The sequence below is a fragment of the Pelodiscus sinensis genome, chromosome 25, assembly GCF_049634645.1.
Source record: "Pelodiscus sinensis isolate JC-2024 chromosome 25, ASM4963464v1, whole genome shotgun sequence".
In the NCBI taxonomy this organism is placed as follows: domain Eukaryota; kingdom Metazoa; phylum Chordata; order Testudines; family Trionychidae; genus Pelodiscus; species Pelodiscus sinensis.
The window spans coordinates 7,318,398-7,341,801 of record NC_134735.1 but is presented as its reverse complement, the minus strand read 5'-3'; the positions used below and the strand labels follow the sequence as shown (position 1 = coordinate 7,341,801).

At 47.8% G+C, this 23,404-nt stretch overlaps 1 long non-coding RNA gene across 1 annotated transcript in view; it reads right to left on the bottom strand.

The window, feature by feature from the left end:
- The window catches only part of LOC112546262 (uncharacterized), a 117,706-nt gene that overhangs the window by 24,529 nt on the left and 69,773 nt on the right, over positions 1-23,404 (bottom strand). Inside the window, exon 3 of the long non-coding RNA XR_012897654.1 lies at positions 21,395-21,570. This is a non-coding gene — a long non-coding RNA (uncharacterized LOC112546262). The remainder of the gene's footprint in view (positions 1-21,394; positions 21,571-23,404) is intronic.

Genomic DNA, 23,404 nt, shown 5'->3' with positions numbered 1-23,404 from the left:
GACCCTTTATTCCCCCGTGCAATTCAGTCAAATAAACTAGAGTGCAAATGGCAAATGTTGGATGTTTAAAAATCACTCAGAAACCAGCAGCTCAGAGAGAGCAGCAGCAGATTCCCTTACATTTCACCCCAACTCTTCCCCTTTGGTTGGCAGAAGTTTGCACCGCTTTTATTTACTGAATGCATTTGCCTTACCTGCTTCTGGCCGGTACCCTGTGGATTTCTTCATGGACATTTCAGATCTATCTTCCTGGCTGTCCTGGCTACCCAGCCCCCTCTAGGGGCAATCTGGTGTGTGATGCACATTCCAGGCTGCTGGCCTTTGTATACCCCTGTTGCGACATTAGCATTAACCTAACACCAGGCCAGGAGCCTCAGCCGTCCCTTTCTTTCTTTGAGACAGCAGTGGGGAACCTCAGAAGGGTCCAAATTTGGGCTTGATCTGGAGCAGGCCTAAAAAGGTTCGGTGGCGGATCTGAACTTTGCGAGCCAGGCTCAAACCTGGGGTATATGAGGGCAGCCCCCAGGCTTGCAACACCCATGCTGAGCATGGCACAACATCAGTGTCCTAGCGGTACACACACCTTCTCAAGCCTGGAGGGAAATGTAACAAAAACAGCCACTCTCCCCGTGTTTTGCCAGGTCTAGGCTAGAACTTAGAAGTACAAACGAAGTCACGGACCTGGAGACAGACTGTTTCAGATGGCAAAGCCGAGAGAACACTAGAACTAGAAGGGGTTTTGAGAGATCATCAAGTTCAGTCCCCTGACCTCCCGGCAGGACCAAGCACCATCCATTCTAGAGCATCCCTGCTAGATGTCTATCCAACCTGCTCTTAAATATCTCCAGGGATGGAGATGCCACAAGGAAGGTTCGGGATGGCAGTGGTTCTACAAGTCAACTCAAACCAAATGCCAGCTCTAAACAGCCCCCAACTCTGGGAGCACTGAAAATCCAGAACTGCATTTTCCTTCTGGGGTGAATCTGTCCATTTTCTCCAGAGTCTGCTCTAGGGTTGCCAGGTGTCCAGTTTTGAAACAGACAGTCCAGTATTTGAGCTTTCTGTTCAGGAAACAAATTGAGAAAATAGAAATGTCTAGTACTTTCTAATTAAGATGTAATGTAGATTGTGATGTAATGTTAAGTGTGTCCGGTATTTTTGTTGAAACCATCTGGCAACCCTAGTCTCCCTTAATTACACCTCCATCTGGAAGGAGCAGGGAGAGAGAGAACAGCTTCCAGATTGTATCCATGGTCTGAAGTCACATTTTTGCATTAGAGTAAGAAACGGTACCACCGAAGAGGGAGAAGAAGATGTGAAAATCCACGGAGGGCTCCAATTGTTTTAATTTTCCCCTTTAAAAAAAGTCTTGTTACATAACACGTTTCAGTCCTCGGCTGGAAGTGACAACCTCCATATTCTTGAGGGATGCTGGTTGAATGTAGAAGGGAGTCGGGGAAGAAGTGATGCTTCCTTTGAGATAGAGAGCACTGAGGCACTTTCTGGACCATGCCAAAGCCCAAGCAGAGCCGTTCTGATCTCTAAATGGGTCCTTTCATTTCAGCAACCACAAGAGGTTTTTTTTTCTCAAGCTCTCCAAAAACTTTCCAACCCTCTGCCCAGGGAGAGGGGGTGGGCAGGATCCAATCTGATTTTCTCTCTCCTTTGTTTTCTCTGGGGCAGTGAGTGCAAGAGAAAAACAATCAAACCAAATAAACAAACGCCATTGGACCCAGCACATAATATGGAGAGAAAGAGAAAGTTGGGTTTTTTTTAATGCATGGAAAAGAGGAGTACAAAGACGAATTAAGAGAAGCCAGTAGCACTGGGCTGAGTCTGTTTGGTGTTGATACTGTGTAGAATTAAGTCACACTGGTCTTACTTGTGGCCAGAGGGCGAGAAAAGGGCTCCCAGTGGAGCAAACCCAGACTGGTGCTAGCGATTCTGAGCTTGGATTGATAACCTAACTCAAGGAGGGGGCTGGAGGAGGCTCTGCCTGATTCTGCTCTAGGCCGAAAAGCCTGCATTTATCCCAGTGATAGCAGCCAAGCCAGAGCTGCAGGCCTTGGGGGTGAAAAAGGCTTAAAGAACCATCTTTCATTCATCAGGCGGCTGAGACTGAAAGGGAGGGGCAGGTGGGAGTGGGGAGGACCAAAATAAAGAGAGCTGGCGAAAATGTGCAGTGGGATCTGCTTCTTCCACAGTTAGTGTCACCCTCTATCCCCCCACCTCCCCCCCAAAAAACCCTACCCTGTTTCCGTATACGTCTGTTTTCAAAAACCTCCCTTGGGCAAAAATCTAAGTTTCAGAAAAATGCCAGGAGAAGGATGCACTCTCTGACGCTACTCACAGGAGCTATGGACCAGAGGGGCCTTGAAATCTATGGGAGAATCTCAGCCCTCCCCCCCCCCCAAAAAAACCCAAAGCGATGAGCATTCCCAGAGAGGAGGCATAGACAGAATATTCGTAACAATGACAACAGCAATCACAACGACATTTGGTCTCCTATTTTACAAACACCCCCCATGCCATTTAGCGCTCCAACAACTAGCCCACAATTCTTTGGGTGCGTGTTGCTGCATGGTACAGCCTCTCATTCAACCAGACCTAGCTGTAAAATCCCCCATCCCCTTTGCCAGCAGCCCCTCAAAATCAAGCACTGCTTATCACCCCACGCTTGCAACAAGGAGCAGGTGGGGTCAGCAACCTGGCCACCGGGCGATCGGAGTTCTGCTTGAAGAGATAAGCAGAATGCCTGGACTAGGGATGGGCTGTGGGATGAGAGTCAGATTCTGGGTTCCATTTCGTTACTTTGGATTTTAATTGGAGCCCAAGCTGGAGCCTCTGACTCTCATCTCTGCCCACACAGTGTGCAGGGGAAGTAGCTCCATGCAGCGCAGTGAAAGAGCACAGATCTAAAACCCGGCCCCCAAACACTTCTCAGGTCCAGTTCCAAAATGATGCCTTCAGGCTGGCTAAGAATTGCTTTTCTGCTGCAACCAGGAGTAATCACCGAGACAGCTGGTAAAACCTGTTCTGGGAGGAACAAATCATTGGTAACCGCATGCTGCAACCTGGCCACATTTCCATCTCACACCTGCCGTGGCTACAGAGCTCAGATCCTCCTGTTCTGAAAGACAGAACCTCTGCCAGCACTGTAAGGGAATCACCTTTCATTCTTTGCAGTACAGGGGCTATGGTCTTTATGTCAAGGAGGCTGGAGAACAGAGGTGGAAGTAAGTGGGGGCACCCTGGTGCGCAGCTCTGGCAAGAGCGGGCTGAGTTGTGGCAAAGCTAGCAGGACGCTATTTAAAGAGCTGGCAGGGACCTAGTTTGTAATAGGACAGTACCCGTAAGAAATTTTAGGTTACTTTCACCGCTGGTGGAGAAGCAGTTTCTGTCCTGGGTCATCACATGAACCAAACCAGGTACCTTCAGCACAGCTCTTTTCCACTTGAGCTAGGCTACGTATAGACTTCAGGCTTCTTTCGGAAGCAGCTTTTCCAGGAGGGATCGTCCACAGTGCCAAAGTGCATCGAAAAAGCGATTTGCTTTTTTGAAAAAAGCATCCACACTGAATGGACGCTATCTCGCATTTTAGCTGTGATCACTATGGACGGAGTGGCCACCAGGGCACCTGTACTTTTTCCTCTTTCCTCTTCTTTTGAAAGAACTCCCTCTTCCCCATCCACACATACCTTTTTCCAAAAGAGCTCTTTCGGAAAAAGGCTTCTTCCTCTTAGAATGAGGATTACCAATGTCGGAAAAACCCTCCGTTCTTTCAATTTTCTTTCGGAAGAACGTAATTGCAGTGTGGAAGTAATTGAAGTTTTTTTTGAAAAACGGCCATTTTTCCGAAAAAACTCTGTAGTGTAGACATACGGTAAATCCTCTTGTTGGTAGAAACAGTAGGCTCTTCTTTTCTTATGCAGAGTAGCCACTAGAGGGCGACACAACCCACAATCCACTTAGGTGTTGCAAAGCCACTGTGAGCAGATATGCCTCACACAAGTGCAAAGGAACCTGCTGTCAGTTTGGCTCAGGAAAGGAAATATTGCAAGGGCAGATATGCTCCAGGATTTCTCTTCCTCCTGCACGGGGCACACGCTTGTGTGTGTGAATGTCTGTCACAGGAATGAATATGGCTGGACAGCAAATGGGAATCTCACAGAACAGGGTGCAGGGGGGAGAGGTTTGTGAGTCAATTCTCATCAAGCAAATAACGCAATGTGACAGCAAAAGGCTGCTGAGCATGGCCTAAGACGGGCTGTGCAATGTTCCCTCACAGAAAGAAACCTGTCATGTGGAGAAAATCCTACCTGACAGGAAAAGGGAAGCAGGCGGGAGAGGGAGAAAATCAATCTGCCGGGAAGTGCATGGGTCTGTAGCCCACCTAGACTTGGGAAAATCAGGAAGAAGAAGGGGAAAGAAGGGTGACCTGCAGACAGCACTTTTGCCCTTCCTTCTTAAGGAGGCAGTGCTGTATCAGTGACTGGAGACTGGCAAAGAGGCAAAGTGAATGTGACCTAGTGGCCAGAGCCCTGCGCCCTTTAAATCACTTCCAGAGACCGGTGCATGCTCCGGGCAGCACTATGGGCTGGAGCGGTCACGCTGCACTGCCTGGGGGCTGGGATGGTGTGCTCTGGCCAGGTTGTCTCGGCCCCACACCGTCCACCCATGTTCCTTCTAGGAGCAGGAGTTGCTCCCCCGCCCACACACACACACTTTGCCCAGTGGCCCACAGAGGCTGTCGGCACCCGTCTGGTCGGGAGGCTGTAGCTCGCCCCCCCACACAGATGGCGCAAGCACAGTGAGCAGAGCTACCCACTCATGAAAGACCATCTTGGACACAACAGTCTTGCGGCCCCCTGCAACGGAGAGCCACTTGTGGGGCTCTCACGCTAATCTATGTGGCCCATCGCTGATCTAGATGATCACAGTGGGTTCTTTTGGGCTCGGAATCTGTACTGACCGGCGAGGTCTCCTCGTTGCCTTGTCTCTGTCCACCTATCGCCTCTTGTTTTACATCGGGGGCGAGGAACTTTGTTTTAAGTTGGGGGCCATGGACTCACAGAAAAACCAGTCGGGGGCCGCTCACAAGAGAGAAGCAAAACAACCCAATGGAAAACCCTCCTGACAAACTTCAGTGACATGGCCCCTGACTGAGGAGAAAGACGCTCCCCACATTCCCCTTGCACACCAGGTCCTAGGGGGCCCAATCTAGTAGATTTTGTGTGTTCCAGTCCCATCCTGCAGGGGGGAAGCATGGGGGCTAGAATGCCAGTGCAGGCTCCCCAATGCTGGGGCGGGGGAGAGCTAAACCTTGAGGGACAGATCCAGGCAAGCCGGGGGCTGCATCCAGCCCCCAGGCCTGAGGCCCCCACCCCTGTTTTACATGTAGATTATGAATTCTTTGGGGGCAGGGACTGACTTTTTTGTTCTGTATTGCACAGCACCTAACACCCAGGGGCTCTGGCCCATGGCTAGGAGCTGCCTACCACACTGCACGTAATGAGATCGTTTTGAGTGGGGGCATCGTTGTACAAATGCAAGGGAAAGAGAAGCATCTCCACTGCCAGCTAGGCAAGTAGGACACAGTCTGCCGGAGGCAGAAGGCAGCTCCCACCGAACGCGCCTGTGCATTCATAGGATCAGAAACAAAAAGGAAAGGGCCCTGGGCTAAGGTGGAAGCCCTGAGGATGCTATAGGTCAGGGTGTGCGCAGGCTCCGTGGACCGCAGGACCAGGATAACACAGGGTACGTAGGGCAAGTCAGGTGCACGGGCAGAGCTGCTCGAAGGGCTCTGCATAGCTCTCCCGTATGAACGAGCCCCAACAGACCACTGGGAATAGGGGGCAGCAAAAGGCTGAGAGGCTCTGACAGCGCGAGTGACTGTGGGGACTGTGTTTTCCACTTCCCTTATGGCAGTGAGAAAAGCGGAGCCAGTCCTGCCTGAACTACGTGCCCAGGCTCTGATCAGTGCCCAGTCCATGTACAAATCGAAACCGCTGCATTTCCTGTGCTCCGGGGCTTTAAATCCGATTCGGGACCCGGAGTTTAACCTTTTCTCTTTCCACTTATTCCAGCTGTTTAAATCCTGTGGCTTCTGGAGCCCGAGCACTGGAGAAGCCTGTCATTAGAGATAATGTAACACATAGATCCAATCTTCAAGCACCTTCCCCACACTGGCAGTACCTGGGCGGAGGCTTGCATTTCAAGACTAGAAGACTTACCCAGGTTTGCCCAGGTCCTTCAGGGCAGGGGACTGGTGTATGTGTGGGGGGGGGGGGGTAGGGGGGCTGCAGGGGTCAGGGCAGGGCCTCAGGGATATGCTCAGGGATATGGAGGGTAGGGCTGGAGGCATGGGGGGGGTGCAAGAGTGAGGTTGTAGAGCGAGGAAAGGCTCAGGGCAGGGGGTGCCATCCGGCAGGGCTTTATCATTTCCCTGCAGTGAATGGGGCCTTTTCTCTCCCATAGTCCCCCTAGCCAGCGGGGCCTTCTCTCCCACCCCCACTTCCCCTAGTCAGCAGAGGCCTTCTCTCTCCCTGCAGTCCACCCCGGCCGGCATGAGCCTTCTCGCTCCCCCGGCTGCCAGGGGCCTTCTGTCTCCCCCCCAGCCCGCCCCCCACTTCTGTAGCCAAGGGCCAGGTAGGAGGGGTTTAGGGCAGGGTCTACTTATTCAGTCTGGCGACAGGCAAGATGGCAAAGCCCCAGCCTTACTGGCCACTCTCTTAGTTTTGAGGCTGTTCCTGGTGCCCACTCTCAGTATCACATCCTTCCTCCCTTTCACACCCCTCCTCTCTCTCCCCCCTCCCTTTCCATGTTGTGGAAAACAGTCCCATTCCCGGCACTTCCCATTGTCTTGGCACAACAAATCCCTGACCTTGTTTTAAGTTAGGATGAAAGGAAACTGCACGCCAGATTTGGTGGTCCTAGCTCTTACTGTTAGGAAGAGTTCTTGAACAGACTCACAGACGGACAAACAGAGATGCACATTTCTAAAATACGTAGATAGAGAAAAGAACCTTTCCAAGGAGTGTTTCCTTTAGAAGGGGTGAAGCTTTTGTGCAGGAGCCCCAAAAAGGCATTTAATTTTCATTCAGCGGCATGGCAACAAGCCATGGATATTAATAAAATATCACGTGATTATTAAAAGGCATATGAATTGATATTGGCTAAGTGCAGCACAGTGGATAGATTTCTACCCTGAGACTCCAGGAATCAGGGCCTGTAATCAGCATATGAATTGACGTTGGCTAAGTGCAGCACAATGGATAGATTTCCACCCTGAGACTCCAGGAATCAGGGCCCGTAATCAAGAGGAATGAATTGGCCATGCCAGAACTGTCTTATTACATTTAAACAGATTAACTCTTCTGGGCTGGGACTTTTCAGTTTAGAAACGAGGAGACTAAGGGGAGGTATGATAGAGGTCTATAAAATCAGGACCGGTGTGGAGAAAGTGAATAAGGAAAAGTTATTTGCTTGTTCCCATAACATAAGAACTAAGGGTCAACAAATTAAATTAATAGGTAGGAGGTTTAAAACAAACAAACAAACAAAAAGGAAGTATTTCTTCACGCAACACACAGTCAACCTGTGGAACTCCTTGAGGATGTTGTGAAGACCAGGAGTTTACCAAGGTTCAAAAACAAGCTAGATAAATTCATGGAAGATGGATCCATCAATATTTATTAGCCAGGAAGGGTAGAGATGGTATCTCTAGCATCTCTTTGTCAGTGGCTGGGAGTGGGTGACAGGAGAGGGATCACTTGATGATTCCCTGTTTCTGTTCACTCTCTCTGGGGCATCTGGCATTGGCCACTGTCAGAAGACAGGACACTTGGCTAGATGGACCTTTGGTCTGACCCAATATGTCCATTCTTATGTTCTTATGGACCCTAATAGAAATCGCTGTCGTGGTATCACCCACATCAGGCTCTTTCTAGGCACAAACCCAAAATCGACTGGACCTGCAATTTGTTCTCCCCATGCTTCCACATTCCTCCCATGCAGTCAGTTCAGAACACATCTTGATGATACAGACAATGCAGCAAACTTCCACTCCGCCACCCTCTTCCCCATCTTGCAGTTCAACTGGCAAGCGACAGTGTTAATCAGGCAGGATAGGATTTCAAAGCCACAACACGCCATGGGTTCTGGGCTCTAGTGTGCTGTGCACCACTGGAGCCGGCAGGCATATGACATTCTGTAATTTTTTTCTCCACTTGCTTCTCCCGCCCCCACCCCCTCCTCCTTCCAAAAAAAATCAAACTCTACTGGCAGGCCTGTCCCATAGTCACTTCATTTATCACCAGTTGCTTTGGGAGAGATTAATCAACAGGGTAATTTCTGAGGAAGGTTTGCCCTAGAGGCTGCCTTTAATCTGGGAGAAGCTCCTGATGTATTCTACCTTTATTACACAAAACTTGCTCCGACACGCACCCATCCTGGAGCTGAGCAACGGCCTTCGAAGCTCAGGCAAACAGGCCCCTCAGGCCCCTAGGCCATCAGGGCTAATGCCCCCCCACCCAGCAAGCAAACAAAAATGTGCAGATGCCAGTAAGCATGAGCTTTTGCCCAATGTGAGCTTTGTTCCAAGTGTGGCGGGTTTTGAGTGAGCGTGGGAGCAGGGTAAGGGTTAGTCCCTCGTTGAGTTTTGGAGAGAGCTGGGAGCTGAGTTCTCAGAGACGCTGGGCTCAGTTGTGGGTTTGGGTAGAAACCACACCGGTCTCAGCCATTGGGACTGAATTTTACAGGCAAGTGTTGGGTTCATTCTATCTGAATAGGGGAGTGTGTGAAATCCATTTAAACCCAAGCTGGAAAGAAGGTTGGCAGGAACCCTTGTGAACCAAAATGGCTGCCTTCCATACAGCTCTAAGTGTGTGTGAGAGGACCACCATCTTGGTCATGCCGACTGACTGAACTGGGTGAGGTGGTCCCTATCAAAATACGCAGCCGCGAAGGGCACCACAAAATTCAGAGCGCCAAATTGCCCCATATTTTGCGGTGCCCTACGCAGCTACGTGCTGCATCGTGGGTGGCTGTGGCCACCGGCCCCATTCCTCGGTAAGACTAGCAGGACTGTCTCAGAGAGGAGGGCTGGGACACCTCACACACACTCCACCCCTGCTTGGCCCCCACTCCACTTCTTCCCCCAAGTTCCCTACCTTGGTAGGGGCAGCGTAGGGCACCAAAACGTCTAGGGACAGCCCCGGACCTGGGCCCCCACAGATAAATGCATCAACCTCCACAGGCAAGGGCCAGGTCACATAGCCAGGGGCTGTAAAAGACTCATATTCTCTGACCAGACACAGAACGGGACATACCACGCCCACTGACCACATGCGTGGACAGACATACACTCACACTCAGATACACATGTAGTAGCTTGTTCTCCAGCCTACCAGTATGTCACAAAGCTGACTCCCAGTTCCAAAGCATGTCCACAGAGCCCCTAGATCTCTCAGGGTCTGGAAACACATCCCCTTTCGTAGTCAGAAGACTGTGATAAAGCAACATGGCTTTATTTATTTTTCCTAGCATCTTTTTCATCCAAACCTCATCCCCTGAACGCTTTACTGTTAGAAAATGCAGTTAAGTAAGGGATAAAAGTCTGGGGGGAAGAGAGAAAAATTAAGAGGCAGAGAGGCCAGGGAGGGGAGAGAGAGCGGTTTTCCACTGTGCCTTGAAAACAAAGGGACAATCGGCAAGGTGGGAGAAATGGGTCCAGCTATTAAAATGGGTTTTACATCGTAGTGACTGGGACAAATAAAGGGAATCTGGGGCCTTAAGATGCACCTTCACATATGACCCTCATCACCCCAATCTCCTGCCACAGCCTCACCCCACATCAGGGCCCCACCCTCTGCTTTGGGGTGGCAGGTGATTTCAGAGTAAAGATGAATGTGACAGTTCACGCCTCTCAGCGCTATTGTTTCAGGCTGTCTGCCAAGGCAGGCAGGCATTGGTTGCATGGGGTGAGGGGTGGGTGTCACATTTTCAAGGTTTTCCTTGGTTCCACAAACCAAAGTAGTCATTATTTTAAGGGAACAAAAGTGGAGATTCTGATATCCTCACTTGACTTCATCTGGGGCTGCAGGCATAGAATCCCAGAACACTGGAACTGGAAGGGATCTTGAGAGGTCATCAAGTCCAGTCCCCTGCCCTCACAGCAGGACCAAGCACCGTCTAGATCGTCCCTGATAGATGTCCAACCTGTTCTTAAATATCTCCAGTGATGGAGATTCCATAACCCCCCCCCCCCCCCCCAGGCAATTTATTCCAGTGTTTAACCACCCTGAAAGGTAGGAAGTTTTTCCTAATGTCCAACCTAAACCTCCCTCACTGCACAGGCTTATAGCATCTATGCCTTAATATAGCCCGGATAGTGGGCAGACTGTACTAAGGGACATAGGGGAAGTCGGCATGAGATAGCTGAGGCCAAGGTAACAGGGACTGAAAGGTCTGGCATTAGGCCTTGGAAGCAGGGGTGGCCCATCCATATAGGCAAACTAGGCGGTCGCCTAGGGTGCCAAGTTAAATGGGGTGCCAAATTCAAGGATCTGCCCTTGGGATTTGGGGGTGGGGGCGCTGATTGCATGGTTCGCCTAGGGCTCCAGTTGCCGGCAGCTAGTCTAGGGCCACCTCTGCTTGGAAGGATTTTAAAAACAAGATGGGAAGTTTTGAACTGGACCCCAAAATGAAGAAAGCAGCAATGTCCACTCCACCCCTGTAAGTGCAGGGCCAGCCTGGTGGGGAGGGCAGGATCTGTGGGTCTCAGCTGGCGTTTGGTGGTCCCTGTGTGTGCCAATGGCTAATGCCTGTGAAAAGCAGATTTACTTGTGCCCACGTTTCATATTCTTCACGCTTGGCGGCATGAGACAAAGGATCAGCTCTTCAATGGAGTCCTTAGAATAAACCTTAAACCTCATCAAATCCAATCCGCCAATAAAAATTGCCCGGACAAAAGGCTGGGGACGAAGGGTGGCGGCAGGGGCCCTTTTGCTACGATAAGTTTTCACAAGACTGTTTATCCACACAATTTGGAACGACACTTAAAATCTCTAATCCCAATAAGCATGAAAGTGGTTGTCCCCAGCAAGCAGGTGTATTGTCCCGGGGCTGCCACGTTGCCGGCGATGTTCATTTCTGCTGCTGGGCCTGGGGGGTCATTGGGAAGATATTGAGATGGGGCAGCTGCAGTCTGAATGCTTCTGTTTAACCTCAATGCCTCAGATCCCTTTCCCCCCACTTGCCTCCCTCCCCCTTTTTCAGCCAACCCCCTATTCAGGCGGATTTTAAAAAGCAGCAAAATGGTTACAAGGTTTAAAGCAGAGGCGAGCAAAATGCCCAACAATGGGCAGGACAAAGGAGTGTTCAGGGGCTGGTCCTTAATCCACAAACACATGATAATGAAGTATGTGAAACCGTGTGGCTATGAGGATTAAATCCACTGCCAAGGGGAGGCTTTAGTGGGCGGGTGAAAAGTAGGAACTCAGATGGGTTCTCCCTCTGGCAAGTTAGGAATGAAGAAGAAAGATCTTTCTGTCAAAAGGGGATAAGGGATGCTGGTTTGCCACCATGAATCCACTGGGGTTTGGGGTTAATTTTGCCTAGTATTGAGAATTTTATTTCTACAAACTGCATCTGAAGTGACTGAACGAACCATTTTCAGGGGTCGCTGTGTTTGTCTGAATCTGCAAAAACAATGAGGAGTCCTGAGGCACCTTAAAGACGAATAGATTTATCTGGGCTTAAGTTTTCGTGGGTAAAAACTACTTCATCTGACAAAGTGGGTTTTTACTCACGAAAGCTTATGCCCAAACAGATCTGTCAGTCTTTAAGGTGCCAAAGGACTCCTCGTTTAAACTAGTCATGTTAAAGAACAAAATTAAAGGGCTAAAATGATCACTTTTTAAAAACATGGAACATGTTTGGTACTAAATGATTTGAGGGGGGCTTAACCACCCTGACAGTGAGGAAGCTTTTCCTAATGTCTAACCTAAACCTCCCTTGCTGCAATTTAAGCCCATTGCTTCTTGTCCGATCAACAGAGGCCAAAGGGAACAATTTTTCTCCCCCTGCCTTGTAACACCCTTTTAGATGCCTGAAAATCGCTATCATGTCCCTCCTCAGTCTTTTCTTTTCTAAACTAAACAAGCCCAATTCTTTCAGTCTTCCTTTGTAGGAGATGTTTTCTAAGCCTATAATCATTTTTGTTGCTCTTCTCTGGACCTTCTTCAATTTCTCCACACCTTTCTTGAAATGCGGTGCCCAGAACTGGACACAAAACTCCAATTGAGGCCTAATCGGTGCAGAGTAGAGCAGAAGAATGACTTCTCGTGTCTTGCTCAAAACGCTCCTGTTAATGCCTCCCAGAATCGTGTGTGAAAATGCTGACACATATTTAGCTTATGGTCCACCATGACCCCTAGATCTCTTTCTGAAGTATCCCTTCCTAGACAGTCACTTCCCATTCTGTAGGTGTGAAACTGATTGTTCCTTCCTAAGTGGAGCACTTTGCATTTGTCCTTATTAAACTTCATCCTGTTTACCTCAGACCATTTCTCTAGTTTGTCCAGATCATTTTGAATTTTGACCCAATCCTCCAAAGCAGTTGCAGCCCTTCCCAGTTTGGTATCATCTGCAAACTTAATAAGCATACTTTCTATGCCAATATCTAAATTGCTCATGAAGATATTGAATAGAACTAGTCCCAAAACTGACCCCTGCGGAATCCCACTTGTTCTGTCCTTCCTGCATGACTGCAAACCATTAATTACTATTCTCTGAGAATGGCTACTCTCTGAGAATGGCTATCAAGTCAGTTATGCACCCACCTTATAGGAGCCCCATCTAGGTTGTATTTCCCTAGTTTATTAATAAGGAGATCATGCCAGACCCTATCAAATGCTTTACTAAAGTCTAGGTATACCACATCCACAGCTTCCCCCTTATTCACAAAGTTTGTTATCCTATCAAAGAAAACTATCAGAATGGTATGACATGATTTGTACTTTACAAACCCATTCTGATGGTTACCTATCATCTTATTATCTTCCACAGATTTGCAGATGAATTCCTTAACTATTTGCTCTATTATCTTTCCTGACACAGAAGTTAAGCTGATTGATCTGTAGTTTCCTGGGATGTTCTTATTTCCCTTTTTATAGCTGAGCACTAGATATGCCCTTTTCTAGTGTTCTGGAATCCCTCCAGAAGACTGGAAAAGGGCAAATCTAGTGCCCTTTTCCCTTTCCAGTCTTCTGGAATCTCTCCAGACTTCCATGACTTTTCAAAGATGATAGCTAATGGCTCAGATACCTCCTCTATCAGCTCCTTGAGTATGCTAGGATTCACTTAATTAGGCCCCGTGATTGGAAGACATCTAACTTCTCTAACAAAAGACAGGACTATGCAGCACTTTAAAGACTAACAAGATGGTTTATTAGGTGATGAGGTAATAAACCATCTTGTTAGTCTTTAAAGTGCTGCATAGTCCTGTCTTTTGTTTCAGCAAGACCGGACTAACATGGCTACATCTCTATTACTTAACTTCTCTAAGTAATTTTAAACTTGTTCTTTTATTTTAACTTCTAAACCTATCCCATTTCCACTAGCATTCATTATGTTAGGGCATCTACCAACCTTCTTGGTAAAAAATGAAACAAAGAAGACATTAAGCACATCTGCCATTTCCATGTTTTCTGCTATTGTTTCTCCCTCTTCATTGAACAATGGGCGTACGCTGTCCTTAGTCTTCTTCTTGCCTCTAATATATTTGTAGAATGTTTTCTTGTTACCCTTTACGTCTCTAGCAAGATTGAGATCGTTTTGTGCCTTCGCCTTTCCAATTTCCCCCCTACATACTTGATTTATTTGCTTATATTCATCCTTTGCAATTTGACCTAGTAGCAGGTATGCAATGTTGTGTGTCACTGCAGAGCCATTCAGCGGTCTCAGTGTACCAGTGGAGACCACTGTCCTGTGACAAGTGTTTGCAGAGCATAAGGAGGCAATGAGGTTTGCGGAGTTGCTGATGGCAGCCAAAGAGGAGCGTTTAGCTAGGAGTTGGGGTAGAAAACTGAGCAGAGGGGAAAATAAGACTGAATGAAAGGAAACTTTTCCTGGCTGTGAAATCTCTCACAAGGGGACTGGCTAGTTCCTTGCTAGATTACATGGATGCTTAGGACATTTAGGGCATGGCTAAACTTGAAATAAGCTACACAACTTGAGCTACGTCAGTTGCGTACTTTAAGTTGAAATCGCTTATTTTGACTTTGGGCATGTCTACACAGCAGTTATGTCAAAATAGAGCACTCTTCCCCCAACTTCCCTTACTCCTCACACAACAAGGTTTACAGAAGTTGGAGTAAGAAGCCCGTTATTCCAAATTTATTTCGAAATAACGGGTTTGCTGTGTAGACACACACTACATTATTTCAAAATAATGTTGCTCTGTAGACATGCTCTTAGGGAGCATATTTAGAAGTTGTAAAGCAGAAGTCCAAGTTGCCGCGCCTGCCTTAGGAACACTTCCAGGACCTTTGTTTTCTTAACAAAGAACCTGCTTCCTTTTCCTCATGGTCACCTGTTAGAAACCATCCCAAGCCTTACATGATTTGAGCTTGAATGGTCTCAGCCTAGTTCCCAAAACCAAGTCAGTAAATATTTTATGAGCTTTTCTCAGCAGAAAGGCTAATGAGAAAATGGGCCATGCAGCTTGAATTCCCCTTAGCATCTGGGCTGTGGTCTTGTGAGGAGATAGGGTGGAGGAAGGCTTTCGCCATCACTCTGTACTGTATCTGCTCTGAGGGGCAACAGAGGACTTGACTCCCCAGAGCTGTCCAGCCAATCGCTTCAATGAACCCTCCATCATATGTGCGCTTTGCTGTCCAGCAGATCTGGTGTCTCCTTTGCCTAGTGCATTATAAGGACTTAACCCAAAGCCCACAGAAGTCAATGGGAGGTTCAGAGAAGATTAGTGATGCAGCGCCATGAGCTCCGTGACACTGAGGAAAAGACCTCCCACAACAGAGCCCAGAAATTCTTTGGGGCTTCCTCCCAAGTCACAGGCCCCATGCATGCATCCATGCCAGGGTGCACTGCTTCATCCGCCCTCTACAGATCGCATTTCTGTTCTGTCCACTTTGGAACTCTCTGCTCAGCTGACTCGCTCCCTGCCTCCCACCCAGACAGATAGGACAGCTCAATTGGGAGGAAGAAGCTATTGGACAAACATCATGAAGAGCAAAGACCCTCTGTTTGCAACAGGCAATCCCCTCCCCCCCAATTCATATTCAAGCCCTGCTCTTGGGAGAGGAGAAAGCATAAGAAAAGATGTCCATACCCAATACTAAGGGCAAAAGCTGCAAACTATGAGAATCGCAGAGAGACCCTTTCGGAGTGAGCGCTTCGGGGGGGAGGGAGGACATTGATGTTGGGTTTTTCGTTAAAAGGGCCTCAAGCAATGGTGAAAGTAACTTAACATTTCTTACCGGTCCTCTCCTATTGCAACCCAGGTCCCTGCCGGCTCTTTAAATAACTCCTTGCTGGCTTTTACTGAAACTCAGCCAGCTCTTACAGGAGCTGCGCACCAGGGCGCCCTTGCTTACTTACCTCTGGCCTCTAGGTGATTGTAGATATCCTGGGTGTATTTCACAGATACCCTATTTCAAGACAGTCCAGTTAGGCTTTGACCTGTCTATTGCTCTTTGCACAATTCCCTGAAAAACTTGTCAGTCTCTTTCTGGTGAGGGATGTGCCCAAATCTGGGCACAGGATTCCGGACCCCAACATGCAAGGAAGGGCTCTATGTTTCTACACAACCAGAGCCTCTGGTGCCTTTCTTTTGCTCTAACAGTTCATAGTTGGAAGACCACAAGCACTGTGGTATGTGGGGTCATCACATTCATTGGTTTAACTCCTAAATTCTAAACCACGCTAAAAACCTGGCAATAAACTAAACAAACTGAATAAAGGCTCAGAGGGGGTAGTAGCCATGTTACTCCGTAACTTCAAAAACAAAGAGTAGTCCCGTGGCACCTTAGAGTAGGCCTGCACAACATGCGGATCGAGGGCCACATGCGGCCTGCAGGGGCTCACTGTGCAGCCTGTGCCGACTACGGGCGGCGTGGCCCCATCCGATCTGCCGGCTGGGCGGAGAAGTGGAGTGCCGCTGGGGAGGGGGAAGTGCGGTGATTCTCGCTGCCAGGTTGCCTGCATGCAGCTCCGGTGCAAGGAGGTGGGGCACAAGCCAGAGAGTGTGATGCCTGCAGATGGCAGGACACTGGTGTGATGTCATGACGTCATGGCCAGTGACCGCCAGATTCAAAAAGGCTCCAGCAGCCTCACAACCTGGAAGGCAGAAGCCAGGTAGGGGAGGGGAAGGGGCTTGTGCTGAGGGGAGGGGGGCAGGTCAGGAGAAAGGGGAAGGCACCAAAGGGCAGGGTGCAGAAGAGACAAATGCCGGGGGGCCAAGTGAAGACACACATGGCTCTTTTTTTTTCCCCCTCAACAAAAATGTTTAGCCCATGTGTTTGGTATTTTTTGGGAGAGCATCCCTACTTGCGGCCCGCAGCTGTTTTCTTTGGAGTAATATGGCCCTCACCGCTTTCTAAGTTGTGCAGGCCTGCCTTAGAGACTCACAAATATATATACATATCGTCTCGTGAGTTTTCATGGGCAAAGCCCATTTCTTCAAATGATCTTGAGTGAACAGAATCAAGTTAGGTTTTAAATCCACTCTCAGAAAAACTTGCTAACCAAATGGTGGCTGTCAATGGATTAAGGGCAGACTTCTTCCCCTCCTCCTCTTTTGGTTCAAAATGTAAACAAGGGCCATGTGACTACGATATTTCTTATCGCTGTTTAATGGCAAAGTTGGAATCCCCCTCCTGATCAGCAGCCATCTCCTCTCTCTCTCTCCTACCCCTCTGCCCCTGGAGCACACAAGCACCCGCAGCAGCCTTCTGGCTGTTTGTTTTCAGAAGTGTGTTAGAGAGACCTCAAAATAGCAAGTGACCAAGACTCTTCTAATCCTCTCTTTTAATTGATTACTCTTGGCCCAACCCCTGATGCCTTGGGGCTATGGGGCTGGGGGAACCCACCCCCCATAGATTAGCACCCTTTAGTTTACAGATCAGCCACTTCTTCAGTCCTTTGCCCTGCGGCAATGCTTGAAAATAACACTAATCTCATTAAGAGCAGAAGGGAGCCCTTCAAAGTTTATTAATAATGGAAACAGACAGAGAGAGCGCCAGGCTTGGGTTTGTTCGCCGCTGCTCTGTTTCAGATTTCAAAGCTTGGGGAAGTAGCAGGGGCTTTTCCAGTTCCTGGATTTTGCCAGGGGGAAGGTTTTATCCTCTTCTCTCCCCCGCTTTAGAAAGTTCAGTCTGAAGCTAACAGAAGCCACGGCACATATAAACCCCTGCCTACATCCAGAGGAGGAGGGGAAGGTGTCAAAGTGTTGCATGTGTGAGTCCATTAATGATTTGGGGTGTTGAGAAAGTGAGCGCTGCCTGGAGTGACCCGGGGTGGCTGAGTGAGATAGGAACAGGGAGCTGGCTAGCAAATCCTGCTGTAACACCTCTGACTCCAGGGCGCTGGGGTCTACACAACAGGATGATGTTTTTAAAAGAGCAGGGCAGGAACCTCTTCAGCTTAGACTCCCAAGAGCTGGTTTGCCCCATGTTTCTGCCATCTACTCGGCATTGCCAGCTCTTGCAGTGCTATCCTGACTGCCATGGTGTTGGATGCTTTTTCTTAAACCGTCTCCTTTCTGGAGTTATCCTGACAGCCCATGACCCACATTTTAAAGCATTTCTAGCCCTCATGGACCCCCAGAAAAAAACAGAAAACATGATCCTGAAAGGCTCAAACCCAAGTGAAAACAAAAAGAATCCCTTAAAAAAACCCTCATGATATTTAAGAAATATTTTTAAGGCCTGACTCAGTTTTATAATGTGTGAAACTGGCAATACTGATGTGACTAAAAGGGTATCTAAAAGGGTGTCATGAGGAGGAGGGAGAAAACTTGTTCATCTTGGCCTATGAGGATAGGACAAGAAGCAATGGGCTTAAACTGCAGCAAGGGAGGTTTAGGTTGGACATTAGGAAAAAGTTCCTAACTGTCAGGGTAGTCAAATACTGGAATAAATTGCCCAGGAAGGTTGTGGAATCTCCATCTCTGGAGATATTTCAGAGTAGGTTAGATAAATGTCTATCAGGGATGGTCTAGACACTATTTGGTCCTGCCATGAGGGCAGGGGACTGGACTCGATGACCTCTCGGGGTCCCTTCCAGTCCTAGTATTCTAGGACTTCATCTTTGGGCTTCAGTCCCCCACAAGTAACACCCTGCTAATGATCCTGCCTCTCTCCAGCTCCCCTTTCTCTGGCCAATTGTAAGCCAAGGTGTGTCATGTGCATGTACAGCTCCAACACAAGGCCCCAATCTCAGTCCATATCTCTAGGTACTAAAATAGTAATGCAATGAGAAGACCCCTTTCATCTTGCCAAATGGCTAGGGCTGCCCTATAAGTCATCTTCTCCCATACTGGTACCCCCACACCTCAAAATGCAAGGGAGCGCAAATAGTTCATGGAGCTGCCCTGCCAAACTCCTTCAGAAGAGGGGTGGGCTTTAGGAACTGCTTTCAGCTGAATGCCCAGCATAGGTGGCTCCCTCCCTAGCTGAGGGAGGTTTGGCAAAATCACCAGCCCTCCACATGCCCAAATATCTGCAGGGCCCTAACCAAAGCTGGCACTGAGCAACTCCCAGGCCTAAGGAAATCTGCAATGTAGCACAGCTCAACTTTTACTGAAGCCCTCAGCATTTGCCTTGTTACTTCATCATCAAAAAGCCTGAACCACTGTGGCCCCCGCCTCCTATTTATGCTCTTCCTACTCACCCCCAACCAATTAATGCCCCCCCCCAAGCTGCACAACTGCAGCATCTTAAATCCCCAGCCACTTGCCCAGCTGTTTTTAATCTTGCCTTGCACCACTGGTGTTAATGGGAGTTGCACACTATGCTACCACCTGATTGTTCCCTAAGTGGACTCCGGGAGACTCCTGATCTGAGGAAGTGGGTCTGGCCCACGAAAACTCATCATCTAATAAACCATCTTGTTAGTCTTTAAAGTGCTACATTGTCCTATTTTTTGTTTTATCTGCACTAGTCTGACTAGAGTTCTGCTGAAAATGATGCATTGAATGGGTGGGAGCCAATCAGGTGAGGTGAAATAAGACCCTGTCTGAAACCTGGTGGTTCAGAACACTTTGGTCAGCTTTTTGGTGAGCTCCATGTACCTCTATGCTCCTCCTTGCTGCTTTCAAGACATTTGTAGCACCCATTGGTCCTAGAAATGCAACCTAAAAAGCACACCAAAAGTCAGCACAACCCTTCCCAGCACCCTGATAGTTACCATGTAGGACTCTTTCAGACAAGCCCTTGAATCTCAATGTCCTGTTTGGACATTAAAGATTCTCTGACCCTTTTTTTCACCCCAGAGGTAGTTGCATTTCAGTGCTGCTCAAGGGAGACAGGTGAAAAACACAGGAAGGGCTGAAAGTAGCATACTGGGACATAGGCCAAGAAGGCCAGATACCCAAGGCAATTTCTGAATCAGAAAAATGTGTTCAAGACTCCTGCCTCCTTCTCTTCTGTGCAGGGGTGGTTTTTGAGGTACCACCTTCCCCTGTGTGCCACGTAACCTGGCTCAGGGAGGTGGGCACTCACCTTGTCCCCATATACTATAGCTGGGTTCAGCTGGCAAGGCTGGGGCAAGCAAGCCAGAAGATTGGTAGGGGATTCTATGAAGGTTTGTCGGCCATTACACTCCTTAGAACAGGGACAGCTGCAGGTTCGGGGCTGTGTAGCTGTAGCTACGGGGAAGCCTGGGAGAGAATTCCTTCCCCTTCACCTCCAGCTTCTTTTCCCAGCTTCTTTAGCTTGGGGGTGGAGGGAATTGGGATGGTAGACAGCTGCCATCACCCGGCTATTCATACATGGGGAAACTGAGGCAGGCAGCAGTGGAAGTGGTTCACCCAAAGTCACTCTTCAGGCCAATGGCAGAGCAGGGGCTAGAATGCAGGATTCAGAAGGCTGCTCTGAAACCTTTAGGCCACTTCCCCTTGTGTGGTCCAAAGGACAACCTGGTAGTCAGGGTTCCTATTGGTTCTAGTCCCATTGCCGCTGGCTTGCTCTCTGATCTTGGGCAAGTCATGTCACCGTTTTGTGTGTCCGTTTCCTTGTGGGGGATCATGGGGATATATGTCAGCACCTTTGTCAAGTGCTTTCAGATATATCATGGATAAAAAGCTCTACACGAGTGCCAAGCAGGGCTGTTAGGGTTACAGCAGAAGCAGTTTATGAAAAGCAATTTGATTTCTCTCACACAAAGAGCCATGTGTTAAAAATATATCCCTTGTGGAGTGTTTCAAAGTATTTTAAGGGATGATCCTTGATTTATTACTTGCTTTGAAAAGGGAGCAAGCTGATACACATGCTTTCACGACACCCAGGCTCAATTTATGATTCATCTTCCTACAGAAATTGGAGCTCAGGGTTTGTACGGCTGAACTTTGGGGCTGGGGTTTACAGAGGTGCCTAAAGGGTTTGTGTACCCAAATTCCTAATCCCCTTGCACTGATGTGTAAATCCTGGGCTTTCTGTAAAACTCTCACTGGAGGGGATTCCCAGGAAAAGGTATTGTATGTTTGATTATATGGTAACAGCCGGATAAGACATCTTACATTGCCCAAGTGAATTGCTGACGAAAGGTGCTAGATTGGCAATTGTGCTGTACAACAGCCTCTTATTTGCAGACCACATTCAGATTGTGTTACAGCATTGCAACCTTCCCCTTCAGTACTCCTGCACTGGACTCTGCACACACATATTGTGACAGTCCCTGCCGTGAAGAGTTTACAGTCTAAATCAACAGAGCAAAGGAGATATTATTATCCCCATTTTATAAATGAGGAAACGGAGTCACGTCAAAAATAAATTACTTGCCCTAGGTCTCACAGGGAGACTGTGGCAGAGCCAGGAGCCCCAGAATGGATAAGTCTTATTCCAGAGCGTTCAGCACAAAGCCATCTTTCCCCCTCACTGAGTGCCACCTATAGTAGGAGATGATTTATAATGTGGATGCTTTCCCTTTAGTGTCCTCTAAGAACAAGAAGCAACCCAATGGAACTGAAAAGCAACACATTTAAAATGGAGCATAGATCATCCATGGAATTTCTTGCCACATGATACCAAGAGATAACCTGTGGAACTCCTTGCCACATGATATCACAGTGGGAGGCTGCTCACAAAGATTAAAACAAAACCAACATTCATCTGGATAAAGAGAACACCAGAGGTACATAAAATAGATGCATCACCTTGAGTCCACATTGCTTTCTTGGATGATGTCATAAGACAGGAGCCAATCAGCAAGTCTGGTGCTGCAGTGTCATTTCTGGGTAAATCATCTCACAGGCTAGATTTGAGAATGATGGTGCTCAGTTCTTTCCTCCCTGGCTTCTGGATCAGCCATCCTATAAATGAACTTCTCTTTCTGCAGACCAACAAGGACAAATAGGAGAGATTAGACCAGAAATTCAAGTCCTGTGCTGTATTAGTCTGGAGAACGGGGGGTAAACATTCTTTTCCTGTTATTTTGGTTGAGTTTTTATCATTTCTCCCTTTAAACTGCTCAAGATAGTTAAAACCAAAGCAGAGTGTGAAGAGCTTCAAAAAGATCTCATAAAGCTAAATAACTGGGCAAAAAAAATGCAAATGAAATTTAATGTTGATAAATGTAAAGTAATGCACATTAGAAGAAATAATCCCAACTATACATACAAAATGATGAGGACTAAATTAGCTACAACTACTTAAGTGAGAGAGATCTTGGAGTCATGTGGCTAGTTCTCGGAAAACATCCACTCAATGTGCAGCAGCAGTCAAAAAAGCAAACGGAATGTTAGGAATCATTCAAAAAGGGATAGAGAATAAGACAGAGAACATCTTATTGCCTCTATATAAAACCATGGTACACTCACGTCTTGAATACTGCATACAGATGTGGTCGCCTCATCTCAAAAAAGATATATTGGTATTGGAAAAGGTTAAAAAAGGGCAGCAAAAATGATGAGGGGTTTGGAACGGGTCCCATATGACGAGAGATTAAAAAGACTGGGACTTTTCAACTTAGAAAAGAGGAGACTAAGAGGGGATATGATAGAGGTCTATAAAATCATGACCTGTGTGGAGAAAGTTAATAAGGAAAAGTTATTTGCTTGTTCCCATAACATTAGAATCATAGAACAGCAGAAATGGAAGGGACCTCGAGAGGTCATTGAGTCTAGTCCCCTGTCCTCACAGTAGGGGTACAGCTAGAGTGTGGGTTTTTTCGAGTATCCCGAAAAAACTCTGCCACGTCCAGGGAACGCATATGCTCTTCCACTTTTTTTTTGCGTAAGAGCAAATGCGCTCTTTCGGAAGCCCCTGTATTCCTTATTCCGCAAGGAAGAAGGGGACTTTTCGAAAGAGGTTTTTTTCTGAAATATGGCCTCTCCCGACAAAAGTATCTTATTCCTCAAAAAAAAAAAAGAGGTTTACAGGATCGTGTGAAAGTTTTTTTTCCCCAGCAAATGGCCCCATCTACATGGAGCTTTTTAGCGGCAAAACCTCTTCCGCAAAAAGGATCGGCAGAAGATATGCAAATGAGAGTGTGATTTGCATATCTCCCGCTGAAAAAAACTGGCAGTGTAGACATAACCTGAGAAGGGGAGATGAGAGCAGCTTTCAAGTACCTAAAAGGGTGTCACAAGGAGGAGGGAAAAAAGTGTTCTCCTTGGCCTCTGATGATTGGACAAAAAGCAATGGGCTTAAATTGCAGCAAGGGAGGTTTAGGTTGGACATTAGGAAAAATTTCCTAACTGTCAGGGTGGTTAAGCTCCTCCCTCAAATCATTTAGTGCCAAGCGTGTTTAAGCACTGGAATAAATTGCCTAGAGAGCCTGTGGAATCTTCATCACTGGAGATATTTAAGAGCAGGTTATCAGGGATGATCTAGATGGTGCTTGGTCCTGCCGTGAGGGCAGGGGACTGGACTTGACGACCTCTCGAGGTCACTTCCAGTTCTAGTGTTCTATGATTCTATGAGGACGGGTTCTGGAAGACAGAGGTCCTGGGGTGGGAGGGCTGGTGATGGTGGGTTTCTAGGACATCTCAATGGTTATTATTATGACTCAGACACAAAAGACCCTTTCCAAGGAAGAAACTCCCAGATACTTTGACCAGTCCTTGAAAGATTTTGGCCAGAGCTGTTTTGGTGGGCATCTCAATCAGCTGAGTGTGCACTCACCAAGGTTGCACTGACAACTGCCTGCTTGCTTCCTGCCCTGC